The sequence below is a fragment of the Euprymna scolopes genome, chromosome 33 (assembly GCF_053919585.1).
Source record: "Euprymna scolopes isolate OS-2025 chromosome 33, ASM5391958v1, whole genome shotgun sequence".
Taxonomy (NCBI): domain Eukaryota; kingdom Metazoa; phylum Mollusca; class Cephalopoda; order Sepiida; family Sepiolidae; genus Euprymna; species Euprymna scolopes.
In genome coordinates, this window is record NC_136514.1 from 62,336,094 (window position 1) to 62,362,387 (window position 26,294).

Genomic DNA, 26,294 nt, shown 5'->3' on the forward strand with positions numbered 1-26,294 from the left:
AACTCGTCCATTTTCGAGGGGGTGGGGGGCTCTTTTACAACTATATCTACCTCAGTTTTTGGACTGATTATCAAGACTTCTAAGACGTGATCCTTTTATGTCGAACATTTTTTGTTCAAAAGTAACACTCGACATTGTTTTTTTTCTTTTTAGTTTTTTAAACTAAATAAATGTTTGAAAATAAATTGAACCATTAAAACTTTACAAAGCTAAGTAGAAAACAGGCACTTAGAAAAATCAATTTAATTTTTTTTAACAGTAAACAAGTAAAAATATTTTTAATAAACAATTATGGGATTGGTACTCTCTTTTAAAAACAATATCTCCTTCAAGAACGGTCATAAAATGTGTTTTTAATCGATAATTATTCTATAATGGACCAGTTTTCTTACTTATCAAAAATGGACGAGTTTTCCGGGTTGGAGTTTTCGGATACGAGTTTTCCAAGTACGAGTTTTCCGGGGACGAGTTTTCCACGGACTAGTTCTCCGGGCACCATGTATAGATGGATGAGGAGATGAGGAAGAGAAAGCGATGGTCGGAGAAGAAATAGAAAGGGAGAAAGTGGTGAGAAAGCGCTTATTACTACGTTGATTTTCCTATTATGAATATTTACACTACGGATAAATAACGGGGTGTAACCTTTATTCTCAACTAATGTTTGGGCTTTAATAAACGGTAATATGTTTTCAAAAAATAAACGACACAAAACACACGCGAGTAAATTTTTCTAGAAAAAGATTGATTAATACGTCACTTTTCTAACTAAAAAATCACATCACTGTTCGAAACGGCTTTCATTGGCAACTTTTGTAATTTTTATTACAAATTTCTAAATGAAGATAATTCTAAATAAAATGTTATAAAAAAAATGTTCGGGTTTTTTTTTTTGTTTGTTTTTCTTAAAACAGTTAATTTCTTTTTATTAAAAGAGTTTTTAGATATTTTGTTAAATTGAACATTTTTCAGTATATGAGACAGAGAGATGGCGGTGAAAGAGAAAGACATTACGAAAACTTTCGTACTTTTCATTTGACGTAGTGTGAACATCTAAATCCACTCACAATATGCTTTTGTCATTTTAGGTAAATATTGTATAAATGGCGACCGTCGTCAATTTGTCACAATGTACAATCCAGTTATGATGAAGAAACCCAATATGGCGTATGGTCTGCCAGTCATAGTAATAATTATGTCACTTAGACGATCACAAGAAGAACAACATACTACAAATGATGGGCGTATAATGATAGTCATTTTCACGAATATATTTTGTTGTTATCTCAAACAGACAAAATAAATTGCGCTGTAATTCAGTTAATTTGCTGATTGTCAGTCTAAACGCTGCGTGCACTACAAGAAAACGAATAATTCTCAAAACGAAACATTCAAGCAAGCTTATCTGCAATAAGGTTACTTTTTTATTTGTTGTTTTCGAAACCGTTTCGCTTATAATGAATTGAATTCCAGATACTTCAAACCTTAGGGAATGGACCCATCGATTATTGCATTGAGAAATTATGCAACAAACTCGTGTTTTTCCTTTGTATTTTATTTGTGCCAAATTGCGATTGTAAAAGGGGATTATTAATTAGTTTCCTTAAACAGTGTAAGCGGGTTGCAGAAGCTTGAAGATAGGAAGATTAAGAAATTGATTCTATGTATAGTTTAGTAATCTTTCTTTAATCTGTTTACTATTTGTGTACTTGCGTAGTTTTGAATTATAAGTTGATTTTTCTCTACAGGAGATGATGAGATAGCAGTTTTTCTTAAATATTTGTGACATATTGCCTCTTTAATTTCAATTCTCTCTCTCTCTCTCTCTCTCTCTCTCTCTCTCTCTCTCTCTCTCTCTCTCTCTCTCTCTGACAGCTAATACTTCTCTCTCACTGGCAACAGGCTCAATATGATTGAAAGAAAAAGGAAGAAAAAGAAAAATATATGCGTTTTTTTTAACAAATGCACGTAGCAATGAAAATACAAAAAAAATGAACTCCGTCAGTCCTTAGTAAACTCAAGTGATAGTTGTAGGCTGATTACAGAATCTGTACACCATTAGGCAATAAACTGTAAACTGTATATATGGTTGTAAAAAATGTAATCTTGATTATTTCATGTGATTTTCTACAGAATTTCTGACGCTTCGCTAACAGTGAAATATTAGTTGAATGATGGAAAATGGCATCCTAAAAGAAATGATGACCCTTGTCTTTGTAGAAGTCAATTAAAAAAGTTCTTGGACAGTTGGAACTTTCCCATAAAAATTCTACTAAAAATGTCAAATGTCTTCGGAAGTCAACTTGACAGTCTGAGAGAGATCTTTTTCAGTCATTGGCAATAAATATGCTGCGACAAAAAACGGATTCCTGTTTCCTGTTTGCAGGCGCCATTTTTATTACATTTTCCTTTCTCTTCAAATCATCTTCCTCTCCCGCTAAATTGTTCGAGTAGCTCAGCAGTTTTTTGTATTTATTCTGCTGAACAATTCACGGTGTTGCTGACATTTCTATGAGTGGTACTCAAAAGAGTGTCGTTGTCGACGGTTTCGCCGTCATAATACGTCACAATGCTGTCGCTTTCACAACATTCAATCTAAGCTTAAGAAATAGGAATTATAAAACTTTTATTAAGAAAATACATTTTAAAAGAAATTTTACGAATTATCCAATAATCGCTCTCGCAGCAACTGTTCAATCTATTATTTTTTTTTATATATTTTGTTTCTCGATCTTTGTTATTTGCAAAATATTTATTGCAGTTAAGTTGAGTGGACTTCGTCGTTTTTTTTTTGTTTTTGTTTTTCTTAAGGCTATATTTTCAAATCAGTAGTAGAATTGCAAATTCGTGACAAATGAAACACGTGAGAGGCAGCACCTCTTGTAGTGTATGGAAATAATATTTCTTTTTTTTTTTTCTGTTTATTTCTATTGTTGTCATATAGACATACAAGCGTTAAAATGAACAGGGCCGATAGCCATTAGTCGGGTGCTCTCGTGTAATGAATGAATACGTGAATGTACGATTGACATGAAATTCTCAAAGATAAACTAAAATTACCGAAAAATGGGCTGAAATGCGTTAAATACATAAAAAGTAAATGACTTAGAATGACTTTAATGAACTTAAAGATGAATTGAATGACCTTAAGAATGACTTGAATGCTTCAAAAATATCTAGACTCCTTAAAAGAACTTGAATGATCTGGAGAATGACTTGAATGGCTTTGAGACTGAGTGGTTGTAAAGTAGGTGATCATTTTACATTAAATTCATACAGAAAAGTGATGCCCAACTTTATATTACAGTAAGTACAGCATGTAGTAATAACGGATATTACACTTTGGTCTTGGCCAAAAGGCCAAGAAAAGGGTATTTATTTGCTCCCCCGCCGAGCAAATTAGGCACAAGGCCGATTTTTAATGTAAGGAGTGAAAGGAAATGGGGACCAACTCTCCGGGGAGTAGAGGAGCTGGATAGTGACGATTGGTATGAAGGGTTTCCCCTACATTGACCAAGGTCTTATATGTGGGGGCAACCCCACATATGTTCTTTGCTTGCAGGATCTGCCGGAACAGATACTACACTTTGATCTTGGCCGAAATGCAAAGAAAGGGGTATTTATTTGCTCCCCCACCGAGCAAATTAGGCACAAGGCCGATTTTTAACGTGAGGAGTGAAGGGAAAATGGGGACCAGCTCCCCGGAGAGTAGGGGAGCTGGATAGTGACGATTGGTATGAAGGGTTTCCCCTACATTGACCAAGGTCTTATATGTGGGGTTGATATTTATTTGCTGCCCACCTCAGCAAAATGTGGCACAAGGCCGGAAAGTGGGAACCCCGCAGGCTCCCCTAAAGGAGGGGCACTCCTGCAATTTTAAAAATTGCCTGAGTAACCCCGTCGGCATTCCCCGGTCAGGGCGCCTCAGGCAGCAAGCAATAAACTTGCCCCACCGGAAAGCCCGGTGGCAAGGCCTGGGAGGGTGGACCTCCTAGGTATTACCCAGGCGGTGTACCTCAGTCCAACAGGTGCTGGGCCGGTTCCCGGCCCCTCACCTGTTGGACTGAGTGTCAAGTGACGAATCCTTGACTTGACTGGTCAGATATGTGGGGTTACCCCCACATATGGTCTTTGCTAGTCATAGCTGGTCTTTGCTAGTCTTAGCTTTGCAGCATCTGACGGAACAGATACTACACTTTGATCTTGGCCGAAATGCCAAGAAAGGGGTATTTATTTGCTCCCCCACCGAGCAAATTAGGCACAAGGCCGATTTTTAACGTGAGGAGTGAAGGGGAAATGGGGACCAGCTCCCCGGGGAGTAGGGGAGCTGGATAGTGACGATTGGTATGAAGGGTTTCCCCTACATTGACCAAGGTCTTATATGTGGGGGCAACCCCACATATGTTCTTTTCTGGCAGTATCTGCTGGAACAGATGGTATTTATTTGCTCCCCCACCGAGCAAATTAGGCACAAGGCCAATTTTTAATGTGAGGAGTGAAGGGAGGGGGAAGGGAAAAAGGGGACCAGCTCCCGAGAGGTGGGAAATGGGAGCTGGTTAAAGGTCAGGCATGTGGGGTTGCCCCCACATCTGATCTTTGCTAGTCATAGCTTGCAGTATCTGCCGGAACAGATACTACACTTTGATCTTGACCAAAAGGCCAAGAAAAACTTAAAAAGCTTAGGACAGCATCTATTAACTACAGACCTTTGATCTTAATCAAAAAGGCCAAGCACAAAAGTGTTGCGGACAGACCGACCGACCGACCGAGTGACTTATATAGTCGCTTGCACGCGACTTAAAATAATGTCAGCCAAGTCAAATATAAACAATTGATATCAAAAATATTCTGTTAAACCAGTAATTCTTACGCGAAGGACATATTTCAAATGACGCCAACAGACTGGACTATAAAGACACCGGAAGAATGGCAGTCAAAACAAGAAAAGAGAACAACTTAAGAGTTTACGTATCAGGCAGAGTTGACATCAGACATTTAACCAGTCTGGGCTTCAAAAGAATCATGAGAAGATAAATAACTTGAGAGAATTAATCTTTTCTTAATAAGAGTGTAAAGTCTGGTTGAGCAAGGTAAATGATAAAATGACATGTGGGTGCACAGCCCAAATAATTTTGGCCCACTTCCAGATGCCTCTTTTTGAGAGCTGGACCCCCCACACACACACATTGCATACGACTTTGTGTCACATTTGCTTTCGTGGGGAAGTTAATAAATACCGGCATTTGGTTGATAAAATGTGTTGAAACAAAAAGAGAGAGTAATTATAGCTTTGTAAAACTTAGTTTTCAACAGAATAATTAGTTCGAGTTCATTTCAATGGACAGAGTTAATGTCTCCTATTTCTGGCAATTCGTGGATAAGCAAATTCCCCACTTAATAATGTGTATATATATATATATATATATATATATATATATATATATATATATATATATATATATATATATATAGTAACAACTAATTTTCCAATCGACGAAACTGTTTACCAGGATGATAGAGACGAGTGTCTGATTTTAGTAGCCCCCACCTCATCTAAATCAATATTAACTAAAAATTATCTAAACTATACACTATTACGATGCATTTCATTTTAGACATTTCGTCGTTTATCTCTAACTTTATAATACTGTTACGTTGCTTTTATCCAGAAAAATGACGTGGATTTAATATTCCAAGAGAAGTGATACACAATTTTTCAGTTCACAATCTTAAATGTTCTTTAAATGTTTAATGATTAGAATAAACACGTCAACTTGCACGTACCACATTAACGTGTAGTTATCTCAAACGGATGAAAATGAACGGTATCTTTTAAGACTTTTAATTTACGTCGGTTTGACGTGGCCACCGTAAATCAGGTGTGTGGAGGTTGAAGTGTTTATGTTAAATTATCCAAACTAAAACAAAAACCGCATCAGATTGTATTTGGCATTCCCACAGAATGACGTCCAACCGATAGTATCATAAAATGGTGTAATGATAATTTTTCGGCCCTGAAAACATGACTAAAATCAGTGATATTATCTGATGAAAGATTTCTTAAGAACGCCACTAATGCTTATGCAATAGTATTTCTATGAGAATATATTATTATAATTATATTAAAATTAAGTTAATCAACCTCCATTTTACTAAGGCTTTTTCTTATATATTTTAGTCATAAAATACATTTTAAAATATTCCTACTTTATGGCAATAAGTTGTTTAAAAAATTCTATGTTAATTGGTCTAATTTGCAGTTATTTATAATTACTTGAAAATCGCCTATTTTCTCGCACTAAGCAATCTACATATATCTCTGCTCCTCTTTCACTGCGTATTGATTCGATAATACTCTACTATTTAGGTGAGAATTTGTAGAAAAAAGCGAATCTCTTTTCAGCTATTATAAATAGCACGTTCGTACATACTGGGAACAGGTATATCAACTAGATAGAAAATAATATAGCTCTTTATTGTTGTATTATCGATAAGGTCAATATTTACTTACTCCAAATAATTCCTTAACATTAGATCAGAGTTCATGAATTTTTAAACAAATAAAGGTAATGGTTGTGACCCAGCGAGGTACAACTAATCTAGTACACACACACACACACACACACACACATATATATATATATATATATATATATATATATATATATATATATATGAGAGAGAGAGGGGGAGAGAGAGAGAGAGAAAAAGCAATAAACTTATAGATTATTAGATCCCTGACGGAACGGTTAACGTCGAAACATGATGCGCAGATGGCTTATTATGATATTAATATTGCGCTGATAAAACATCTACTGAATATTTTTGAAAATGTATTTAAACTAAAATAATCGTTATGTTTATATATTTATAAGTTTACATGTACAGAATTTACTCCTAAATAAATTAACCGATTATATCAATTTAGAAATAGATCTTCAATCTGTAATGGGCCAAAATGTGGGTTATCTTTAGTTTAATTGTAAAATTTTAACATAAATATCATGCATCAGCTAATAACTATTCCACGAACTCCAGTTTCTATTTAGTATTTGAATAAGTTTTAGGAGTCATAACTACTATTACTAAACTACAAAGCTTTATTAACTAACTCTGCCAAATTTGGCATGCAGCATTCTTGTGGTGTAAAGTGGGTCGATCAGAAGAATCAACAAATACTCGTATTTTTCTAATAAAACGTCAAAGACTTAAAAACATCAAACACTTAATGGATTCATATTTACTCTATTTGATTGCCAAAAATTGTCATACAGAACATGAATACTACTGCTACTAATGTCATTATCATTTCCGTTAATAAAACATAACTTTCAATTCAGAACTGTTTTACATATTGCACCAAATTTGGCACAGATGGTTTATTAATTCCCAGGTGTTTCATCGGGGGCACAACTGCCACTATTTTTACTATTACTAAAATTTCGACTTCTACTATAGTTGAAGCTAAGCTATGAAAGAAAAGTGTTTATGAAATCAGGGAACATAGATAGTGGACATTAATGAAAGTTTATTGAATTATTTTTTATTTATATCATAACGGAGCGGGCAACCTTTCCCCATTTAAAGAAACGTACATATGGATTCAAGAATACCAAGAAAGAATTTTTGATCAAAAAAAGGTCGGAACACACTTGTAAAAATAGACGCATCCATGAAAGTCACTTTTTAAATTTTATTATAATGTTGCATCTACTATTATCACTGCCAACCTGGGCTTCGTCAGTTAATCCAGTTTAGATATATCTCAATGTTTTTGGGTTACATAAAATCTAAAACTGCATCTTCATGTCGGACTTACCAGGTAAGACTATAGAAGTATGCCTTAAAATGCAAATACACTATATTTTATTAAATTTTAATCATATGTATAACATTTTCTTGGGTAGAAATTGAGAGTGATAGTGAATATTTATATGACCTCTTAACCTAAAGCTGAAACATAAATAAATTATATAAATCAAATACATTTATATAAATTATATAAATCAAATTACAGACTGTGATTAATTGTCCGTGCCGAAGCAAATGAAAACTAACACGTATTTTTAGGATGATTCAGTAAGAAAATTGTTAAAGAATGTTATGAATACTTTTAGAAATATGGGTTTGTATACATTTTGCTTAAAACTGCTATTAGATAACAGTACGATACAACAGATAGATCTATAACTAAATAAAATTATCTCTTGCAATGTTTGAAATAATTACTTTAAGCTTTAAATATCGAGCTTCATTTGATTCCTATGAGCATCCATCTAAACTAATATGTTCATATATATATGCATATATATATGTGTGTGTGTGTGTATTTGTGTGTGTATGTGAGAGTGAGAGAAAGAGAGCTTGTGTGCCTGCATGTGTGTGTTTATCAACATGATTAGTAGCTATTTTAAGTAGCGTTCAAAATACACGAGAACGCATCTCGTTGGTTAAGCAGGATGGGTTGTTATTGATTAAACTGGCATTTTTATTTTACGCTCTAAATAAAGAGAAAAACTATTAAAAACATTGATTTTCTAATTGGGTGGAAACGGATGTGGTTATTTTATGAATGGAACTTTGTTTTCATTCGGCCAATCAACACTTACAAAGGATTTGACATAATAAGTAAACCAATGTATGTGTGAGAGTGAGAGGGGGGAGTAGCGGATGGGCATAGTCTTCAATTGACCCGGAAAGCGAGTTTTGGAGTAAAAGAAATGTTAGGTGATGACAGCTTCATCCAAACAGGACCAAGTCACAGAACTTATTCTCCAAGTGTCAAATTATTTTCCCTCTCCATCCCCAAACATATAATTCTATTATGAAAATATCTTACAATCGAAAACTCCTTCCAAATAATTGATTGTAACCAACATCTAGCATATCAACCCTAATGGAAAACATCCCTCGTGATTATGACAGCCATTTTGCTTTATTCATTTTCGACGTATCTTTCTACAGGGCGGAACGATAAAGTTGTAGCCCTAATAAAAACAATTTTATTTTAAAACTTTTATTGAATAAGTTAATTTAGATAACTTGATTACGTCGTAGAGCTGACATCTATTCAATGTATCCACTTTCAGCCTCAATCACCGCTTCGATACGGGTTCAGAACTGGGAACATGCCTTTTCCACACGCCCGGCGGGAACTCGGCGAATACTCTTCGGATGGCAGTGATCAGGCTGGCTTTGGTGTTGTGGGAAATCATGTAGGTGATGTTTTCGATGTATGACTAAACGAAATAGTCCAGCAGATTCAGGTCGGGGGAGGCGGGGGCAAAGAGTATAAACTCGTAGCACTCTTTCTGAAAACAAGACTGGGTCTCTTTGTGGACTTTCGCTGAGTTCAGGTTCACCACACTCTTCTACACATCCGGGTAAACATTCGTTTTGACTTTCAAGTTAACTTCGGAGATGGAAGGTGGTATGATGTGGTTCTCACTTGAAACAACACCAAAGACTATAACCGTGACCTGGAACTTAGTTAAGCTGTACCCTCAAGCGTTCAACCATCGGGATCTGCATTTTGAGTGCACTGGCAATGGTCCTGTTGTCATAACTTTGAGTGGCACATCTCCGATCTCGCTCGTTATACATTGTGTCACTTTCAGACACGATAGAAGCCTCCTATCGCTCTTGGGTTTTGTACTGGCCGACTAGTAAATCGTCTCCAAATAAAAAAGAAAACCGTTTTCCCATTAAACAGAATTGGAATTATGTCGTCTTTTCTAGGGCGACACTTTTATTGTTCCATCCTGTATAATGACACTGTTGAACTGCTAAACGGACGATAGATATAACTGTGTGTAGTCGCATCTACCTCCATGAATGAACGGCTATGAACATTCCAAAATTTCTTTAACTGAATTATTTTTTATTCCATTTTCACCCCAAACAAGGCACAGTGCCACTTTGATGTAGAGGGCTACTATCGGGGTCATAAGTTGCAGGAATACTATGTAGCAGAAAGATGTATGTTCACATTACATTTGAACTTCTGCATGTCATTACAGTTGGGAAAACAGGAACTCGAAAGGGAATTCAAAAGTCTAGCAGTTCTGGAGAAGAAACTATTAGAGTAGAAGGCCTTCTTACATCTAGGGATCTCTACTGTGTGGGGTGGGATTTTTCTGATTGTCGGGTTTGTCGGGGATATTTACATCAAGGGGGTACAAGGGTTTCTAGTTCGTCAGAGCATTCATCATTAAAATACTTGTAGAACAGGCAGGATGCAATATTTCGTCGGTGGGGAAAAGATTGAAGCCTGGATGACAGTTCAGAACCTATCAGGTTGGCGACTCTCTTTTGAACTCTATTCAGGAGTGAGAGACTAGTAGCAGATGCACCAGCCCAAATGTGACAGCAATATTCCATACATGGGCAAATGGTGGCCTTATAGAAGTACAGGATACTTCCGGGCGTAATTAACTTTCTAGGACGGTAGAGAGAGCCCACCTTCCTCGCAGCGGCTCTAGCAATGCTCTTAGTGTATCTGTTTCAACTCATATTCCTGTGAACATCAAGCCGAGGAGTTTGACGGAAGTAATTACAGGTGATGTATTTTTAGCCATAGCTATTGGTGGTTAAAAGGTTCCTTATAGTTATTGAAGGAAACGAGCTTATCCTTGGCAGCATTCAATGTGACCATCCGCTTTTGTCCCCATTCCACTACAGATTGGATGTCCTCCTCTAGTGTTTCTGCCATTTCTTAGATATGTGTCCATTGGTTTTCTCCTCCTACCTGTTATAGATAAAGCTCAAATCAGTATTGAGATCGATTTATTTTACACTTGAAAAGGGTCAATACTTTACGTTTAGCGGGTATCTTCAATCAGTCGGACTGAGGCCACAGTGTGTGTCTGAGTCGTGATAAGTAAACGTTATATAATGAGAGCTCTTCATCAATGGTCACCCCTTATTAATCTCTCTAGACAATCTATTTTTTTCATTTAAAGTTTTAATGAAGTGATGTTCATTTTTCGTATAATTTAAACACCATTCATATATGCCCACGCATCGATATAAGGAAGTTGTCAGTCAAGGTGGTTTATTTGTCCATCAGATTGAAGTTTGAAATAACGTTTTCGTTGGTCTGTCACAATTAAGATTTGAAAAGCATTTTCTTCCCTCTGTCACGTTTAAGTCTAAAATCGAATTTTGGGAGTCGTCTGTGTATTTTTATGCGACCATGTGTCAATGAGCCGATCATGTTTCTCATGAAATATTAGTTTAGTTTTGCTGTTAGACGAAAGTTTATTTAAGTAGGTTTTTCGGTTTCTTACTTAATTTACACCTGGAAATTCCGTCGGTTTGTCATGCTTGAGATTAAAATAGCATTTTCATTGATAAACGTAAAATTGTGAATTAGCAAGATACCTGTCTCAGGATGAGTAAAATTCGTCTCTCGAACAGTACAGTATCTACATTATTTCTATCTCGTTTTTTGAAGATTAAATCAATTATAATGCTACAAAAGCATACGTCTAGAATCCTTATTAAATTTTTCTCACATACATTAAGTATTTTAATTAAAGCAAAAATGTAATATTTAAAGATTAGGCTTAAGGAAAAGGAATTAAAATTCAGGAAATCTGGCTAAATTTGCGTCTTATGGCAATGCATAACATTAAGGGCAAATCTTATAAACTTGAATATCCAAATTAGATGCATGGCTCATATTATTTCATATAAAATCCTTAATAATGATTTTTAGGAATTTAATTTTTGCCCATAATTTATTGTAAAAATTTCATAAAATGTATATCATTATCACGAAGAATTTTCACCCCTTCATTCGCATTCTTTGCATAAAAAACTAAATTTAAGTAAATATAATCTACATTGCTGTTGTGGGGAACCACCCTCCAAATTGACTAATCCATCGTCCATATAAACTTTACGCATGACGGTCCAAGGCGGGGATTTAGTTCCAGAGCGACGCTCGCATGGTCGGTGAATAACCTACACTGTTCGTTTATAACCTTTTTTTTTGTAACCTTTCCGTTTTCATGTAATGCATGTTTAAACTGTCTCCGTTATTCTGTTCTTCTTTGTGATTACTTGCGAGCCATAACACTGGCAATATTGGATTCGAGATACATACTCACCTCTAAAACAGTGTTCCCATAACACTGACGACATTGGATTCAAGAAACATAGCCACGTCTAAAATAGTGGTTTGAAAACATTAATGACGTTGAACTCAAATGTTTATCGCGCTTAAGAAAGTGTAGCATAACACTTGCTACTGAAGGACTCGCGTAAATTTAAAAAAAATACGATTAACAACTGTTAATTGACCTTAAAAAAACGGACAATTATGGAACAAAAAGGAGTTGGGAAAAAAGTTCGTCGCTACTTAAAAGGTAAATCTTTACTTTGTTTAAAAAAAAGAAAAAATATTCGTCGCTAATAAAAAGGTACTTTGCAAAAAAAAAAAAAAAAACGTTCGTCGCTGTTTTTCTCTACTAAAAAGTAAATCTTGTTTTATCTTTTTTTTTCAAAGGAAAATATACACTTGATTTTTTTCTTGGTTTGAACGATTAATTGTTTCCCTAAATTAATGTTTTTTGCTTTGTTTTATTGTCCTGAGAGGAAAAAAATTCGTTAAGTCCAACTAGACAAACGTCTTTCTAACCAGACAACGAACGTTTTAAAATTGCTAAATCCAACCAGACAAAATGGACGAACTAAAATTAGCGTTAGCACATTTGACTAAGTTGCAAATTGAAGAAGCGGAAAGTCAACAACGAAACCAGCAAAGGGAATTTCAAAAACAAGCAGCCGAAGCCCAAAAACAGTTGGCCGAACATCAATTATGAACAGAGGAACTATTTGCAGAACGTCAATTACGAACAGAAGAATTACTTGCAGAAATTGCAAAGAATAACGTACATTCTGCGAACGATTCAGCTTTTTCTCAAAATATGGTCCGCAATAGATAATTTTAAGTACGAGGAAGATGAAAAATCATTTGCATCTTATTTCAGGAGATATGAAGACTTTTTCAATATCGACTGCGGTAATTGGTCTGACCAGAAGATGAGACTGCTGCTGCGAAAACTTGAAACGGCTGAACATGACAAATTCGTGGACTACATCTTGCCACGGAAAACTGCGGATTTATCGTTCAATGAGACGGTAAATCTGTTAACAGAATGCTCTCCGTCTCTTTTTCATAAGCGATGGAGATGTTTGAATGTGACCAAAGACGATAATGACGACTGTGCCACGTAAGCAGCCGTAATGAACAAGCATTGTGATGACTTTAAGTTGTCAATTTTAAATGCCTTGTTTTTGCACAAGGTTTAACCTCGGAAAAGATACGGAAATCAGGCGTAGAGTTCTTACGAAGTTAGAAAACGAACCGAACTTAACACTGCAAAAATTAACTGAGAATTGTCAAAAAGTAGAAATAATAAAAAAGATGCGAGAAATATGGAAACAGGCATCGCAAATATAAAAAAATAACGAAGAAAAAACCCGTCGAGATGGCACACAGAGAATTACCCCCAAAAGTCGGAAAAATCAAAAGCACCGAGCCCCTGCTTCAGATGTGGGGAAAACACTGAGTAAAGGATTGCCCATTTTTAACAAAAAGATGTTTGATATGTAATTAAATTGTACATAAAAGCTCTCACTGCAGGAAAAATTCAGAACAAAAGCCGGGTACGTCCAACAATAATTAGAGACGTCGTCGATGAAAACCTACGCAAATATGTAACTGTCAACACTCTCGGCAAGGATATGAAATTTTAATTAGACAGTGGGTTGAATCTTTCAATTATAAATTTCAAAACATGAAAGAAATTACGAAAACCGACTATGCTAAGAATCAACAGAATGGCGACGGCCGTCAATGGCACAAAAATTAATTTTGAGGGTGAATAAAGCACCAACGTCTGCTGGGAAAAACGAAAAAACTAAAAATGTATGTCTTAAAAAATAGTGAGAACCTGTTTGGTTCCGATAGCATGGATGAATTTCATTTGTAGGATCATCCTATATCCACAGTTTGCAAACAACTAAAAACCCATCCAGCTGAAACTGAGAAACTTATAACCAATTTTAAAAAAGAATTCCCAAATGCATTTTCTCCTGGCCTTGAGAGATGCGTAAAAATGGCCGCTGATTTTAAGCTCAAACTGGGCACACAACCGATGTTAAAAAAAAAAACGTAATGTCCCGTTCGCATCTCTGAACAAGATAAATCAGGAACTGAATAGATTAGAAAACATCGGTAAAACATGGCTAAAATTGAATATAGTGAGTGGGTTGCTCCAGCAGTCTACGAAAAAAAAATGATCCGGAGAAATCCGCGTTTGCGCTGACTTCTCGATCGAACTCAACGGGTCGTTAGAAGACTTTCACTATCCATTACCCAGCCCAGAGGAAGTGTTCACGAAATTAAATGGCGGCAAGTTTTTCTCTAAGATCGACCTGAGCGACGCTTACTTACAAATTCCTGTAAATGACAAAAGCGCTAACCTCCTCTATATTAATACTCATCGGGGTTTGTACAGATGCGAAAGGCTCGCGTTTGGAGTACAAGTAGCACCCGCGATATTCCAGCAAGTCATGGATACCATGCTGAGCGACCTGGACAACGCCATCGCATATCTAGACGACATCAGTTTGCGAGCAAAAGCATATCAGACAAGTATTCAGTTCAATACAAAATAAAGGGTTTAAGATCAAAGAGACAAGTGTGAATTCTTTTTACAAAAAATCAAGTGCCTAGGAGATATCATTGATAAAGATGGCAGACGTCTAGATCCGGACAGGGAGACCGCCATTAGAGAAATGCCGGCTCCAGAAAAGAAAAATATGTTCAATCTCAGTTTAAAACAAAAGGTTATTTCTATAAAAAGAAAAATGAAAATGGCAAGCTAATGTCAAAACTGTTCTAAACTTGGCAAAAAAAAAAGTCATGTAGACAATATTTACCGAAAATACTGACGAGAATTATGCAAAGATTAAAAAAAAAAAAAAACTAAAGTTATCACGTACCAAGTTAAGCATATTACGACGACCCTCCCAGTACCATTACAGGAGTAACAGCCAGGCTGAACGCTTCGTCGACACGCTAAAAAGGGCGTTAAAAAAAGCGTGCGGCACACCGACAGAAAAAGCCCTCCAGAAATTTCTGCAGGTTTATAGGATAACAGAAATCCGAACAAACCAGATACCGGATCCCCAGCGGAAATCATGTTTGGAAGGAGAATAAAACCAGTATTTGATAAGCTGCTGCCCAAACATATAATACAATACAGAACCTCTACAATACCAACAAAACGGTTTAACCGCGGGGATAAAGTATATTTTAAGCATTATAAGAATGTTTCCTTTTGGGAACAGGGCACGATCTTACGAAGAGTCGGTCATATTACATACACCACTCAGGGCCCAAAATTCGAACATAAGAGGCATCTGAACCAAATAAGGAAACGCATTCCCGAAGATCAAGAAGAATACCGCAGGAACGTAGAGAGGCAATTGATACAGTACACGACTGTTTTGACCTCCAAAATGCATGTTAGAACCAAGACGCTCAACAGGAAAAGGAAGCGCACAGACCGCTTGCTGCTCTGACCAAAAAAGAAAAGATACTGATTTCACACCCGGAGAAATCAGCTTGGGAGGGGGGGACCACTCTCCAAATGGACTAATCCATCGTCCATATAACCTTTACGCAGGACGGTCCCAGGCGGGGATTTAATTCCAGAGCAATTCTCGCATGCTCGGTGAATTGCCTGCACTGTTCGTTTGTAACCTTTCCGTTTTCATGTAATACATGTTTAAACTGTCTCCGCTGTTCTGTTCTCCTTTGTGGTTACTTGCGAGCCATAAAAATCACTCACATTTACGTCTAGCAGCAGTGTTTCCCCAAAATTCATATAATTTAAATAGTAGCTTCGTGTATATAGAAGTATGTAAAGTTTATATAATTTTATATACATACGAATATACAAACATTATTTTATATATTATTTTGTATATTCGTATGTATATAAAATTTCTAATTATATAAACTTTATATGTTTGTATATTTGTATCTATAAAAAATTTCTAATTATATAAACTTTTGTTTACATATGTACGAATATACAAACATATAAAGTTTTTTCTCCTTTTTATATATCTATACGACTATACAAACATAAAGTTTATATAATTTTATATATATACGAATATACAAACATAAAGTTTATATAATTAGAAACATCCGTTTTTGTTTAGAGCCTTCGGAAAAAGTCAAAAACAGAAAAGAGTTTAATTTATGATTAGAATTCATGCTTTCAATTTACGAAAACAAATGGCGCTTGTTATAAATTTGATTTGAAATTAAGAAAAAAGATTCCATTTTTAAGTAGCAGATCTGCAATTGATTACTGTATTTTAAAAACAAGTAATAGGAAGAAGGAGAATTCACTTATTGGAATCGTAATCTTTGTATGTTCCAGATGTGTGAATTGATCCAAAAGCATCTCGCCCTTTCTTGGAGAGGTTTTTCTCTCTTTGCACCTGTGCAGCTCGGGAAAACATCTTTTTATTTGTTTGTATATTTAGTTGGCGTCAAAACCAATTAAAAGCGAAGATGGGAGGACGGAAAACAAGGAAGCAACATATTGATTGGATTAAGAAAATATGAAGGAAAAAATGAAAGATGAAGAGAAGGAAAAGGAAACACCACGATAACAACGAATAAGAAAAGTCCTAAGAAGTAGAAGAAATACAAAAAGCAGTTGGTTTATTTTCTGAATTTTTGCGATGAGGTTTGATAATTCTTATTTGGATTACTGTTCTCACTTTTAATGTCACTCCCACAACGTTTCGGTCGATATAATCTCCGACCTCTTTAGAAGTACTTTGTAGAACTCGAAAATCTTAGGAGTGTGCGCGTAATTTCCAACATTCCTGCAGCCATTACTAGGTTCTAAGTTATTTGCAATAGTATTGAACTTTCAGCCTCCAGAAGAGTGTAAATTATAACTGAATTTTATCCACTGCGCCGTTGGCTTTATCAACAAGAATTGGTTTAAATTTTCTATTTTACGGCATGTTTTTTTTTCATGTCGAAATAAAACATTTATTATAAAAATCTTCTATGCAATCTATCATGAACTACTTAATATAGCGACAGCTTATACACACATTCTAATGAACTCACTAGCAGCTATACGAACAAAACATGTTCTTCAAGATATTTTGAAATCTTTTTTTTTTCTTGATTCTTTGATTTATACGTTCGATCAAGTCGTAACTAAAATTGTTATAACATTTTTGGTCATTCTTTTCGGTAATGCATTATTCTTTATAGCAGTGAATAATATGAACATGTTTATGAAATGAAACGTGTAGAACCAGTGTTTATATATCAGTGTAATTCGTTTATAAGACATATTTCTTATATTTGTTCTAATGATATCAAGTTACTTTCGTGTGAGATATCCATGAATTTCATCTTTAGTTCTGATGCGCGTATGTGCATTGTGAGGGGCTTTTTGGCTTGTATGGAACATGCTAACCAACGTCTGTGAAGGCAATTAATCCAAGTATAAAGAAAATAAGTGAATTACAAACACATACGCTATAACAAAAGAGAAAGGAATGATTGGAATTCAAGGAAAAAGATTTATATAGAGAAAGAGGATGAGAGTGAGAGAAAGAGGAGAGAGGAGATAAAGGATGATAATGAAAGCAAAGAAAGTGTTTAACGGGAGAAAAATAGGCAATTAAAAAATAATGGAAAGAGGAAAGAAGTTTATAAAAAGAACGAAAAACATTTTAAACATGATGCTTTTAAAAGAAGCACGGAATAAAATGCTGAAAAATAGATTAAGTAGCAAAAACATAATTTAAAGTCCTCTATATTACTTATATTAAATATATGCATTACGTTTCTTAGTATGTCTACATTTGCGCTAAAACTTTATAAATATGATAATAAAAACGATAATAATAATAATGATGATAATAATAATTATTATTATTTGTACTCACTAGAAGTTTTCAGGCAGGCCATTATTGTTATTGTTATTATTATTATTATTATTATTATTATTATTATTATTATTATTATTATTAATGTCATCATCATCATCATAATAATAATATAAATAATAATAATATTAATAATAATGATAATAATCTTATTAATAACAATAATAAATTAATATTAATAATAATAACAATAATGATAACATTAATAATAATAATAATAATAATAATAATAATAATTCTGATTTTGTTTATCAACGTCTCTCTGAAAATTAATGTCCCTTAATCCCGGCTTCTAACCAGAAGCCTCAAAGATTAAGGGTTTTCCTAAGGATGTTGGTGGTACCTACAATTGCAGAGGTCTGAAGGCCCTCTAAAACATCGGGGATTCGTAGTGTTTTCAATTGCCCTTCCAGACGACTTGATACTACTCCGAGAGTACCAACTACAACCGTGATTATTTGTGTTTAACCACGTATATACGCTTTATCTCCAAGGCCAATGGAGCATAATTGCTCCACTTCTAATTCGCCTTCTCTCTCACATTCCTGTCCCACGGTACTGAACAGTCAACAATCTGACAGTTTTTTGAGACTTCGTCAATGACGTCCAAATCCGGAAGATTATGTTCCAATTGCTTGATCGTTATGACACTTTTGTCCCACCATACCTCTACCTTGCCATCCTTATTTGTTCTCACTTTATCAGGCACCTCTTCAACCCATTTTCCAGCACACTCCACCCCTACCGTCATACACACCTCCCAATATATCCAGTCCCATGCGATCGCGTGTCTTTTGCGGTACTCGCTCTGGGCCATTCCACTACACCCTGCTGCAAAGTGCGCAATTGACTCTGAGGTCTTACCACAAATCCGGCATTCTGCAGCAACTTCTTCTCATTGAACCACTTTTTTTAACAATCGTGTTCCTAATGCCTGCTCTTGTGCTACACAAACAAAAGCTTCAGTGCTATTAGCCAGATACCCAGCTCTAAGCCACTGCCATCATCTTTCATCGGCCACTTCTGCTATATCCTGGAAGAACCTTAGATGCATTTTCTTCCTAGCCAGTTCCTCTGCCCTTTCTCTATCTATACATATCACATAATCAGCCTTAGTCTCAAATATCTCCACTTCACTAATATATACCAAACATTGCTAAAACTTTTCTTGTTTCGATATCCATGGCATGCAAATCTTTGTCAGACCGTTCTAAAATTCCCGCACTGTATCTCAAAACACTGATTGCCCACGCATTCACTGCTTTCATTAGGTTTTCTCCATACAGTTTCGACTTTGCAATTAGTTTCACTCTTCTAAGATACGCCTTCCTGACGTTTTCCTTCATTTCTCTCTTCATGATGCCTATACCCTCCAGTACTCCCAAATACTTATATCCTGTATCTTCTATTTCTTTCGTGATTTCTCCATTTGGCAGCACGATTCCATTCGAATGAAGCTTTACTTTACTTACTCTCTTTTCATCACCAGCACCGCGCATTTACTAATCCAAAACTTACGCTTTAAATGTCTTCTGAGTATGGCCTCACAGATTCTACCAGTCTCTCCATTTCTTTTTCATTTCTACCGAATATTTTCAAATCTTCCATAAACAGTAGATGGTTGAGGCGTCTGTCACAAGATCCAAAGTTATACCCCAGTTTTTCTCTCTTCAAGAGGGTGCTCAATGGCATTATTATCATTACAAAATGAAGTGGCGATAACGAACCTCCTTGAAATATTCCACGTTTAATGCAATCTGCCCTATCTCCTCTCTGTTTGCTGTCAGCACCGTTTTCCATTGAGCCATACTTGTCTCCAAAAGCCCTACCACATTTTCAGCAACCTTCATCATCAATAGTATTTCACGTATCCATGAATGAGGAACCATGTCATAAGCCTTTCTGTAATCGATCCATGCTATGCTCAGATTCCGCTGCTTCTTCGCATCCTGCATTAATGTTTTATAAATTAGTAGTTGCTCTTTGGTACCTCTCGAACCATTCCGACACCCCTTCTGTTCGTCAGGAAAAACACCATTACTCTCAAGATGTTCATAAATCTTCTTCGCAAATATTCCAGTCAACAGTTTCCTCATCAGTGGCAGACATGTAATTGGTCTATAATTATTGGCATCTGTTCCCTTTGCAAGATCTTTCCTAATCAGTGTTGTTCTTCCCTTCACAAGACAATCAGGGACATCTCCCGACTCTACAACTCTTTGCAATGTAACCACTGTTTAAAGTTAATAATAATGATAATGATAATATTAATAATGATAATAATAATAATAATAATAATAGTTCTTAAACAAGTTGTTACCAATTATTACTTATCGGAATTTGAATGATAATGCGTCTCCCTTGATTACTTTCTACTTCTTTCGCAAGCAGTTACAAATCATTGTGCGCTCTCGCAACAGCGGTTTACTATTGATTATTCGCTGGTAACTGTCGTTGATTTCTCTTTTTGTTTGTTTCTGTGTTGTGTATCCGTAAGTCTGGGTAATAAAAAAATTTATTTTGTTTGTTTACCAGCGATCTCGGCTTATTTCAATAACATTGACAAATCCCTTCGCGTTCTTGCAACAGCTGTTTACCATTGAATTCTCGTCAATATTATCTTTTTGCTTTTCTGGAATTTTAGTGCAACAAGCTGTCTCGAGATTCCAGTGTTCTCTATACCCTTTTCAGTTGAAGTTTGCGTGGTACTCTTCCTCTTTTCATTCTCTTTGTCAACTCATTATTTTTGGATAGTACCAACTTATAATTGTAACATTTTGAGGATATTGGGAACCTTATTCATTTGGTGAAAATGAAAATTTGGTTTGGATGTTACTTATTGGAAAATAACGTATGTACATTAGATGTGTTATAACAGGTTTTATTTGTTATGTTGTCAGGTTTAAGGCCAGTTTTATTTGTGTACATGCATAAAAGAAAGAAAAGTTTATAATTTGGAACCAGTCCCTATTCATGCTATCCTACTAGACAGTGACCATCACAAACGTGACAAATCACATACTTCAAACCCAAACCCATAAAAGACATGTTAAAAAAAATTGAAATGATTTTCGCAATAACGAGTTGGATTGACTCTTATTTTATTCTATAGAGACGAATTGTAAATATTTAATAACAAAATCTGTCTGTTTGTGAAATATCAATGCATAAACTGTTTAATTTTCGCAACGTTTCTGTTGGCGTAACATCCGATCTTCTTGTCGAACTCCGGAATATAGTGAATAAAGGTCAGTTGTAAGTTTCACTCTTCTGGGTGTTAAAAGTACAATCTTCGGCATGGGCGGCACTAAAAATACAATTGCGAATTAAAGTTCCGTTGATTAAATAAAGAGTTGCGTTCGAAATTCTGTAGATTACCGAGTTGTACAAAATACATACGAAGAAAGTTACAGAAACGGTGTAGAAATGGTACTCAAGATAAGAACGGTCGCTCGAAGAATCCAAATAATACGAATAGTCATCCTCATCTAAAAGAACAATGAATAAAAAAGTTTAAAGCATCAACATCTGACATTTTACTCTCGAATACTGACAATTTTAATCTGACGCCATCATGTGTCCGCGTTTCTATTCTGGCTTCAACTTAATCTCCAACTTTCTACATTCTCTGTTTGATCCTGATATCAGCTCAAGCGGCTAAAGATGTGACCGACTTTTTGTCTCAGTTCAACAAGTCTGTTGTCCTAGGTTGAATGCGATTACCTAACACAACAATTTTATCAGCCATATTCTTCTACTATACCTGCGCTATAAGTAATGCCCTACTACTTTAAATACGTATTAAACTTTTCTTTGTTGTTTGTGTACTCATGAGAAAAGAATATTTGCAATAGTCATCCGAAAAATATCTACATATTTTTTTTCTGTTTTCTACCTGAGTATCTCGATGAGACTTGCATTTTCATACTTACAACTATTATGCTAATCTTACATATCATTTTCACAACATTTCGATCGATGTAACCTCCGACCTTCTTCGGTGTGTTGTCGAGCTCGAGAGTATTTCTATCGAACTGGGAATCTGCACAGAATTTTGAACTGAACTCTTTAATAAATCGATGGGGGTAGCATGCTTTCATTCTGTCGTTCATGACAGAATAGAAATCATAAGTAATTCGCAGTTGTATGTTGAGTGTCTGTTGCACTGACATTTGACCCCAAACAATCAAGAAGAGTGCATTTTACCAAGTATTTTATCAACTAAACAATGGATTGGTTCGGAATTCCGTGCAGATTCTAGAGTTCAACAGAAAGATTTCCGAATTAAACATGAAGAAAATTTGAGATTACATCGACTGAAACGTAGTGAATATAACGTAGTGAATATAACGTAGTGAATATAGCGTAGTCCGAAGAATCCAAATATTACGAATAACTAATCCTGATCTCCAAAATTCAGAAACAGGATATTATTTGGACTAAAATGCACAATAATTGTGAAAAATATTTAATAATTATTTGTATTTCTACTATTACTTTCGTTTTCTTTTTCTATTTAACACATATCTATTAGATGTAGTCATTTAAAATTGTATTACATATCTAATGTAAATGATCACAATACTGTCTGTTCAATTCAGTTTTAATACAATAATAAACAATATAGTGAAACATTATATTAAAAGCTATTTAATTTTCCTCTTTGTAACTAATCACTCGTTTAATAAATAATTCCAATGTTCATAAACAAATGTAACCCCTGATATAATTAACATAGCGGACTGTTTAAAGTTAACAGATGCAGATACAATGTTGGTAAGAATTTGTTGAAGGGAACAGGAAGAAATCAACTAAATGATTGAGCTCTAATCTCTGGTTAGTCATTGTAAGATATTCACAGCTAGAACTCGTCTTTTAATAAAACTTAAAAGTTTTCTTTTTCATGGGTATTGCAAGCGTATGGCAGAATATCCACGAACATAGTTTCCCTCAAGAAGTTTTCATCTGAAAGACGCGTTACAACAGGGTTACTTCTCTGTAGAGTACACCATGTTTATCTTCAAATCAAAGTCAACAACACTTGTCAACAACGTCAACATAAGGGCACAAAATTTGCTCAATCCATGCATTATCTTCAATCCTCTCATAATATTGTTCATAATTTAGCTGATAATTCATTTAATTTATTCTTATCCTCAAGTGCATATTTACTCGTGATGAATGGAGATTCCTCAGTCAAAAAAGGACATTGATTTGTGAAATCAATAGTGACAGACATCAACGTTGTTTTGACTTTGCATGTCTTAAGGTGAACTTCATGTCGCAGTAACGAATATAAACAGGAACGCCTTTATACTGCGATAGATTACAGAACAAGCCGAAACTTCACATCTTATAAGTCTATGCATATGTACAGAATATATTCTGTACATATGCATGGGTATATTTGAAAAGTCATCTTGATTTATATAGAGATGATAGCTTGATGGTAATATCAAACTCACACAACGTTGAAGGGAATATGAATGTGTATGAGCTGTACATGAAAGTTGACGCAAATTGAACATACGTTCAACAATCTCCATCCGTTTGTAATCCTATTTTTAGTTTTATTGATCACAGAATATGTAAAACATTGAAACTATGTTTAATAGATTGAGAAACGTATATAACTCAGCTAAAAATAGTGTTAAGTAAATATAACAAGAATGAGAAAAGTAGAGAATGGGAAAAGACAATTCATTTGGTTCACCCCAACATATAGTAAAATGATGATCCCAAATGGTATGAAATTCGTTATTCTCATAAATGCTCATTTTCCTGCAACTAGTCTTCCACATCTTTAATATAAATGAAATAGTTACAGGTATAATAACAATTTTAATATTCTCAAAGCACACAGATGGGAAAATAAACGAAAAGATAAATTTTAATAGTAGAAAAGAACAAAAAACTGGTTGAAATAAGAAAAAGAAAATTTATGAAAAATCATAATTTTCCGTTGCAAAATAGTTTTAACGTAACGCATTATCTAGTAATCAATACAATACACTACTGGAATTTTAAGCAACAAATATTCAACTGGTAAAAACCGGCGTACATTTAAAAAGATTTTATTATAAAATGTATTTATCAACCAAAAATACATAATTGACGAATCAGCAAATTATAGTGAAAAATCTTTTACTTAAAAAGTTTCTAATATGTTCAAATTTTAAAATGAGCCAGATTATGCTTGATTAAAAAAACTAGAAATGTTAAAGTTTTAGAGTTATATTACTAGCTTAATTGGATAAGCGAGATCGGTGTTAAACGATTTGTTTATGTGATAGCCACTTGTATTAAAAAATCTACTTAAAATCTACTTAAAAATGTAACTTAAGACGGAAAATGTAAATGGTCTAATGGGAGTAAATAAGTCAATACAATAAGGCAAAAATCTATTGGGTTTGAAGTTATGCAGTCATAAGTACTGCTAAAAAGGAAAATAGTATGTTAATTAACAGAGTAAGCCTGATGTTGCATAATATACGTAAGTGTGTGTGTGTGTGAGAGAGACTCGTAATTAAATTAGAGGAAGGAAACCATATATTTATTACATAAAAAGTACAAATTTTGAATCACAAGGACTTTTAAATTCTTTAATTTACGTGGTGATCACGACCAGGTTCTACACCTAAGAAACGCTACTCTTTTAGAATATACAATTCTAATAATAGACTTTACAAATAACCTGCATTTCTTGCTTCACACCGAACGAATGATCTTTCGTTTTCAATCGATAGACGCACTACTAAGCGGATTCGGCCAATCTCCGTCCGGAAAGTGCGATGATAATAATTTCAGAGTCTGTCTCTTTTGCTGGCCTGAAGCAACATAAGTCAGCTTATTGGTAGAGAAGTAGATGCTAATCAGCAGTGATCGTGCCCTTTTGTCAAGGTTCATTGTATTAAAGCTTTGTCAAGGATCGGAATAAGAGCAGTGTGGTTGTCTAGAGGGGATTAACTGATACGCTTTCTCTGTCGACAAGCAATCATTTGGCCAAGTACTAGTAAAGCCATTTTTCCTGTTATACATAAAGATATGGGGTTTATATGCCATTTTTCCTGTTATATATAAAAATATAGGGTTTATATGTTTAGTTAATTCAATATCTACTGCATATTATTTGACACCTGCATTAATGCAACCCATATTTAGATTCTTCAGACCACTGTTCTTATCTGGAATGTTATTTTCGAAACTTCGGTCGACGTAACATCTGACCTTGCGTATTTGTAGCGTAGTGGTAAAATGACGTTATAAGTAAGTTTCCTGAAAGTTGAAGGTTCAATCCTCAGTGTGGACGACGCTTAAAATAAAATCACGAATTAAGCACTTATGGTAGACGGAAGATAAGCATACTACCTTTGTGGATCTAATAAAAGGTTTCGTACAAAATTCTCCTAAACGTTGTAAAACTAACACTCAAGATGAGTTCGAACACTCTAAAATACGAATCATGAATCCTCATCTAAATAATCAGAAATAAATAATGAACTTCGATCCCAAACTCGGCTAGGGGCTAATTACGTACCTGGAAAAGATAGCTTCAATTGAACCGACGGATCGTCTAATTTTTATTTGTGATCACTCTACTTCAGATGAGCCTGATTTTATTGCCAGTCGCATAGGATCCTCATTCATAAAGAAGTTTCGATAGCACTATATGCGTTAGTTGTGCTTCAAATCGCGAATACACGTTTTGGAGAAACTGGCTTTTCCTCAATAAATTAGATTAAGTAAATGAAGCTTCATTTAAAACTGACAAAAAATTATATGGGTATAATTTTAACAGTAAACGTACAAACATATATGAATTGTGTACTGTGCATTTATTTATCATCGCTTCATGCGATTTATCAGTTTTATTTACATTTTTCACCCCCGGTTCCCCATGACTTTTAGTTAAAAAAATGCTGTGTATCATTTTAGACATCATATTTTTCTGGTGTTTTTTTTCTAATTATTCCTTTTGTTTTGTTTTTACATTTTTGCTTTTATTTAATGTTACTACTTATAATAATTTCTGTTTTGTGTAGTTTTTCTAATTAATTAATGAATTAGAAATTATTTGCGAGTAGATAAATCGGTGTAGTTTTTTTTGTTTTTGTTTTTTTTTCTTTAATAAGTAGTTCGCTTATGTCCGATTTGTAAGAATCGGGGGAGTGAATTCCAGTCATAATTTGAGTTTATGCAATTGCAGATTTTTAGTTCTTTTTTTATGCATGTGTCAAAACAATGTTAGTGCTAGAATATATTTGTTTGTTTGTGGGATTTATTAGTAA

General features: G+C 34.8%; 1 protein-coding gene and 1 pseudogene across 1 annotated transcript in view; both read right to left on the bottom strand.

Moving 5' to 3' along the window:
* The window catches only part of LOC145258256 (neuronal acetylcholine receptor subunit alpha-10-like), an 800,162-nt gene that overhangs the window by 729,890 nt on the left and 43,978 nt on the right, over positions 1 to 26,294 (bottom strand). The window lies entirely within an intron of this gene.
* On the bottom strand, positions 4,515 to 4,668 carry LOC145258532 (U2 spliceosomal RNA; annotated as a pseudogene).